At 51.2% G+C, this 7056-nt stretch overlaps 1 protein-coding gene across 1 annotated transcript in view; it reads right to left on the reverse strand.

Annotated features, from left to right (window-relative positions):
* Positions 1 to 7056, reverse strand: part of LOC105853573 — an 86265-nt gene that overhangs the window by 58689 nt on the left and 20520 nt on the right. Inside the window, exon 8 of the mRNA XM_012724377.1 lies at positions 4693 to 4761. The gene's annotated coding sequence lies outside the window, so the exon portion shown is untranslated. The remainder of the gene's footprint in view (positions 1 to 4692; positions 4762 to 7056) is intronic.

Genomic DNA, 7056 nt, shown 5'->3' on the forward strand with positions numbered 1-7056 from the left:
ACTGAGAATTAAACAAATGCGTGGGGCCAGTCCGTTCCTTGGAAACTACTGCGAGGCCCTCGCTGGTGGCGCAACGGGTTGGAGCGCAGAGCTGCAGGCTGGCTGCAGCCGCTCCGAGCGGGTTCGATCCCTGCTCCCAGGTGACCCTTGGGGTCTTGACATTCTCACCAACAGTGGGCATCTCACACTTCCTTATGAGTTTTTTCGTGTTTATTTATTCAAGAAATAATTAGCTTATATTTTCATTTTTCCAAAGCAAATGTAAAGTGACCTCCAACACTCTTACAGGAAACTACGTGCTGTCGAAGGACGTCAGCGGGAGGTCAGCCCTGAGCGCCTTCAGAACGCGCCACCCCCACTGGCCCCCGGGAGCCCTCGTGAAAACAGTCCCTTCCTGCCGCCCCTCGGGGCCCCATCAGCACCGCGCCCTACTACCCTGGACCAGCCCTAAGGCCGCATCTGTGCGGACTCGATTCCCTCAGACACCCGCCAGCGAGTTTCCCAGACGGCAGCGAGAATGACCGGCTGCGTCACGTGTGCTCAGCGCGGCCGCGCCGGCCCTGGGCTCTGGACATTCCCGGCAGACGTTTGCCCGTATCTTCCTGACGTCAGCAATCGAAGCCCGCACGTGCCGCTGCGCCCGCGTCCGCGCGCAAGACACCTGAGCGGCGCGGCGCGCGCCTCACCTGCCGACCTCAGCTCTGGCCCCTGCCGGTGAGGCCTCTCCTGCGCCTCCCGGCGATGCTGCCTGCCCTCCTTGCTCACGCACACCTATGTTCTCGTTTACTGGTTTTCTCTCCTTACTCCTGTGCTGATTCACGAACGAAAGTTAGCCCGAGCCTGCCCAAGACTACCAGAGCAACGAGAAAGAAGCTGCAGCCCCAACCGCAGCTCATGCCTCACTACAGCTGGGGTTTGTCTTTACTGACCGGCCTCCGATCGCAGGGTTGGTGCAGCCACTCACTACCAGTCCAGGCATTGCTTACTGGTCACCCACTGACCGACGAATAACTACGTAGCCCAGAGCACGAGTCACACCAGACCAAGACAGGGTCTCACAGTAGCACTGGCCTCTGCTGCGGGGCTGCTTTCTGCCAGCACTAAGCCTCCAGCTCTCCCCACAATCGACCTCACCTCTGCGCATCTGTCAGGCGGCATTCCCTGTGCAGAAGCCAAGCCCCTCAGGCACATCAGCTCTTTCTCTAGGCTTTCTGTAGTTTCTAAAAAAAATTTTTAAAAAAAAAAGCAAATTCTTCTTTTTTTTTTTAAAGATTTACTTATTTATGCATACAGAGCTGGGGTACAGGCCAGAGGTGCAGGGGCAGTGAGAGGACTCACCAGAGACAGAGTGGGGAGCAGAACAGGCAGAAAGTGAAGTGCACTGCTGAGGGGAGCAGCGGGGAGACAGGAGGGGTCTGCTGTGCCCTGCGAGTCGTCATGTGGGTCACCTCCCTGGGTGGGGATCGAACTCGCACTGAAGCGGCTGCGGCCAGCTTGCAGGGCTGTGTCCTAACCCGTTGCACCACCAGGGAGGGCCAGTTTCTAAACTTTTTGAATGAAGACCCAGGAATGTCTGTTTGTTTTATTGCTTTCATTTTCCTTGTGCTTTTTCTCCTTAACACGTTAAAAATGGGGAAGGGGAGAGCAAAACAGACTGTGTGGTGGAGGGCTGGGTGCCTGGGGGTGAGGGAGGAGGCTGATATTGTCAAAAGTGCTAAGGAGGGCGCAAAACAATGGCACCCACCACTTAAAAACAGTAACAGGAGGGCCCTCCCCGGTGGCGCAGCTGGTGAAAGTGCAGCACCATGAAGCCAGCCGTAGCGGCTTCAGCATGAGTTCGATCCCTGGCCAGGGAGGTGACCCACATGGTGACCCACATGGCGCAGCAGACCTCGCCTGCCCCCCTCAGCAGTGGACTTCCTGAGCTGCCTGTCCTGCTCCCCACTCTGTCTCTGGTGAAGCCTCTCACCGCCCCTGCACCTCTGGCCTGTACCCCAGTTCTGTGTGCATAAATAAATCTTTAAATAATAATAATAATAGTAAAGAAAATGATGACAAAATCCACATCGTTCTCAGTGGTAGACAAATGAACGGCGGGAGGAAACGCAGGGAAGCCCTGGGCAACCATAACCGCAGCATCAGCCTTCATCTTTGCCGAATGGGCCTCCCTCCCACCACCGGGAGGAAAGTGAACGCTCTGTTTGTGTGCATTTCACAAGCGCTCACTCACGATGCCCTTCTGTATCTATCTGCTGCTGGTCTGTTATTTAATTTGATTAGTCATGATTAGTTTATTCCTATAGCTATCTTCTAGAAGTTTGGAAGAGTAAATACATTAGCAGCCCAGCTAAAACCGTATAGCATGAATCTACCTATGACCTATAACTATAGAAAGCCTATAGCTGGCTTTCTATTCTTTATGTGGGTGCTGCAATGAAGGCTAAACTCACCCTAACTTCTGCTTTTCAACCCAAGTTCATCACTGTCCAGTATTTACGCCTTTTGATCTGACTATGACATAACATAGTCATTCCTTTACGAGCAGAGAGTGGATTTCAAAGAAGTGGATCAAAGAATAAATGAGATTAATAAACTCCTGATTCTTGTCATCTGGCTGAAGCTCACTGAGTCTCTTCAACACTGCTATCTATGTAAACACCTCCCCTCTTTCAGAAATGGATGTCAGCACTCTTCTCTTAAAGAACTGCAGGGCTTCGTGGTACAGCAGCGATGCTTGCTTGGATGTACAGCCCACAGCACTGAGCATGCCTGGCCCTTTGTTTTTCATTCATTTGTATATCTGTTTAATAATGTATGCACTGGCTACTTACATTGAAGTTCCAGAAGCCAGCGCTATGACAGGCCAGCGGTGGTGACATGGTGACGAATAACCGACACCCCGGCCTCAGAAGCGAGAACTAAAACCCCGAAGTCACCTGCCCGGACACGGCCTCGTTCCCAGCGCTGAGTGACGCCCTCGCGAGGGCCCCGAGTTGCATCAACCTCTGCCCGCTCTGGCGTCCTCGGTCACTGAGCCACGTGGTCCTCTCCCACTTACTCTAAGTCATGCACGCTTGGTTCATGTGGCGATTTTCTTAATTTTTAAATTATTTCTTTTGCCTAGAGGAACCGGGGTGTAGACCTGAGGTGGGGGGGGTGAGAGGACTCCCCAGAGAGAGAGTGGGGAGCAAGACAGGCGGATCCACTGAAACCCACTGTCAAGGGGAGCAGCGGGAAGACGGGGCAGGGGGGTCTTCTGCGCCCGTGGTCAATCCCTGGTGGGGATCAGACTCAGTCCATAGAGGTGACGGCCTGAGACTGAGCCCTGGGCCACCAGGGAGGCCCCTCGAGGTGATTTCCTCTAAAAAGAAAAAATAAGTAAACACTAACATGTCAACAACTCCCCATGAGAAACGGGGGTTACCACACACCCCACGGAAAGGGATTAACCATGTATCTTTTATAGATTTTGATCTTCATAGAAGATCATTTAAATAATCTTGCTACACTTTCATACTGAATGTGGGTTTGTCAGTATTCCTCTCGTTCATGTTTCAGTTTACACTGACTGACCCAATCAATGTAAAATAACACTAACGCAATCAATAATGTGTGCACCAGAAAACTGCGAGGAGAAGGTCCTGCGTGTTACTTCCACTGCTCCTAACAGGGCTGGCTGCCCCACGCCAAGGCACTGCACGCTTTGGGGTGTGTTAGTCTCTTTACTTTTAAAAGGTAAAAAGAAACAAGGGGCCTCCCTGGGGGCACGGGGGTGGGTCTCAGCACTATGAAGACGTCCCAGCCACTGCGGCCTGAGTTCGATCCCCAGCCAGGGAGTGACCACAGGGCTCAGCCGACCCCCGCTGTCTCCCCGCTGCTCCCCTCAGCAGTGGACTTTGTCCATCTGACTCTTCTGCTCCCCACTCTGTCTCTGGTGAATCCTCTTGCCCCTGCACCTCTGGCCTGCACCCCAATTCTTGGATGCGTAAATAAGTTAGCCTTTTTAAAAAGAAAAGGTGAAAGCCACTGTAATGATCCAGGCTATTTAGCCAAGTGTATCTAAAAGACTATCACTGCAACATGTAAACAAGACAAAGGATTCATGAAATCGTTGACCTTTTCTTACACCGAGTCTTCTAAATTCACTGCGCTTCCACATAAATCTCATCTTCATTCAGACTAGCCACGTGAGGGATGCAAGGGTCCCCAGGCGAATGTTCCACAAAAATATCAAGACGCTGTCACCATGCACTGAGAACTCAACAGGCTTTCCACACAGCGACCCCGGTGCTGGCCTGCTCTTACCTGCTCTCAGCCCCTTTCTTCTAACTTGCTGTCTCTCAAAGACACCAGAAGGGCTCAAACCCACCAGTTTGTCCCGCAGGGGAACACTGGTAAAAGCCGTGTGTCGTCGTGGCCTGAGCCCACAGCCACAGACACGGTCTTCACGGGGGTGTTTAAGCCAGCAGGGGCATGAAGTTAACGGAATAGTACGATGCTAAAATGAAATGACGTAGCTAAAACGGCCTTGATATCTCTGCAGGGATCAAGCTGTGCCAGATTAACCGGGACCCCTGGTTCTCGCCCTACTCTCGTGGCGCCGTCACGAGGGTGTGAGGCTCTTTCTCTTCTGGACAGTCACACCCACGAGCAGACCACCCACCGAGAGCCAGAAGTCTGAGGGTCACTTACGTAAGGCGCCCCCACCCGCAGAAGGCCCTGCTGCACTGTAGACTGGTCAGTCGGCTCCACGCCTTCATTCTGTAGAAAAGAAACCAGGTGTGAACAGAGTGGAAGGTATTAATTTCAATTTCCACCTGAATCCCTGCAGTGAAATACTGGATTAAACACAAGCTTTGCTTGGCCTGTTCTCTGCCCGGCCACAACCGGGGCTCTGACCCACTGGCCACAACCCATTTTGTGCTGACTTCATCAGTTCACAGCTGCCCATCATTGCTTCAGTAAGCACCACTGAGGTGATGTCCTGACATAAGACTAACAACAGTGACCTCTGCCAGCACCTGCCCTGACCCACCGTCTGACCCCACGTGCCTCCTACCCAGCAGGGTTCTAGAGCTGCGGTGGGGTGGACCCTCTGTCCTTCCCGCCTCCTCTACCTGCAGCTGGGAGCCATCCCAACTCGGTGTAATTTCCACATGGGGAGGTGGCCTGTCTGCAGTTCGTGCGTCTTTGAAAGAAGGATCACAGCCCAAGTGGCGGGCACTTTCAGGCTCTGGGCTTGGCATGGGCTCCGGCATATCTGGAGGAGAGGAGTCTACTCCATGTCACCATGAAGTCAACACTGGGTTACCTCATTTCAACATGGTCGATTACCTCATTTTCCAGCAAACATTCTCTCTCCCTTCTCTACCCTCCCTACACCACGTGAGCGTGGCCACGTGTCTCACTCAGTAGAGCAAAGTGGCTGTGACGTGGACTGTGCCCAAGCAGGCGTGCCTGGCCTCCGTGACCGCACGCCTCCACCGTGACGAGAGCACGCTCCAGACTCCCAACTGGGGACCTCGGATGAGAGGACAGTGTGCCGACAGGAGCCACACTGCCGGACGTCTGTCTACATGTCCCTCACTAAGTCCTTGGGTTATAGACCCCCATTGTGGTGACTTGAATTAATTGCTTCATACTGATCCGTGTCACAGTATCAGCTTTACACCGTGCACAGGCGCCATTATTCACTGTTTATTTCTGAAGTAAACGATATAATGATAATTAATATACTGGATAGCTATGAAGCCACTGTTCACCCTAACGACGACAACTTTGGCAATATCTTTAATCTTCTCCCACCAATACACCTATGTCTTTAACATTAGAGAAATGTTCTCAGGAAATATGGAGCATGGAGTCAAGGTAGTAACAAAGTTGATAAAATAAGTGAAGAAGCCTCTGTCTGTTTTATCATGAACCAGAGATATTTCACCAATGAATCTCAGTGTGCAGAATTGGATGACTGGTCATCTCTGTTTCATGGTGCAATCTCATCTCTGGCTCATAGCTAGCCCTCCTTATTAAATGTGTGCATCTATTTCTCCCTATTTACTACCCAAAGCTCCAAAGAACCGAACATCCAACACAGCTCACACAGCAGCCACAAGCTACAGGTCTACTGAAACTGAAACTGAAATAACTAAGCACAATTCTAAATTCACTTCCTTGCACCATATTTCAAGTCCTCAATAGCCACAGGCAGCGAGTGGCTGCGATACTGGGGAGACAAGTCATGGGGATCACCCACCAAGGCAGAGTTCTACCAGACTAGTGTAGCGAACACACGCCATAACCTTAACTGATATTCTAGAACATTTTCTAAAGTTGCTAATTTGGATTCGTCAAAATTTTTGATCATGAAATGTCTTCTTGCTTGGCTCGTTACGATTCTCCTTTGCGTGGGTTGACTTTTCTGAAGAAGTTTTCATGAACAATCATAAAAGCATCTCTTACTCCACAGCACCATCTTTCATCTCCCTTTGTGATCCTGGTTCAGAGAGTTAATAGCCATGGAGGGAGGTTTAAACAACGGCGTGCACATGCACGGTGGAATATAAGACAGCGGGTAAGAGGAAGGAGATAGGACAGAGGACTGTGGCGAAGTCCCTGAATCGCTCCATCCTCTTAGTCCTCAGACCATGCTCCTCACGTTAATGTTTTGCCCTTTCTTATATTTTATGCATTTATAGAATGAAGTATTTCTTTTTTAGTAATGAATTAACCTACCAGCAAAACCACGCCAAAGCGAAGATGCTGACTCCTCCATAACCAGCAACACACTGAGCAGCCTGGACGCAAGGGCGTGGAATGACCCGAAACCCGGAGGCATGAAGTACTCGTGCCCTGAGCCCGCTCACACCCGCTACCCCGTCTGTTAGTTCCCGCCTTCGTTTGTTTGCTTACTCAGGAAACCTCAGGACAACTTCCCACGTGAAAATTGTAGCTATCACTTAACATTTTCTTTGCCTACCTTCACTAATTCTTGCGAAAATTACATGACTCAGGCTCTGCCTGGTGGCGCAGTGGGTTAAAGCGCAGCACTGAGAAGCT

This window comes from Condylura cristata, unplaced genomic scaffold, assembly GCF_000260355.1.
Source record: "Condylura cristata isolate star-nosed mole 26May11 unplaced genomic scaffold, ConCri1.0 scaffold00013, whole genome shotgun sequence".
Taxonomy (NCBI): domain Eukaryota; kingdom Metazoa; phylum Chordata; class Mammalia; order Eulipotyphla; family Talpidae; genus Condylura; species Condylura cristata.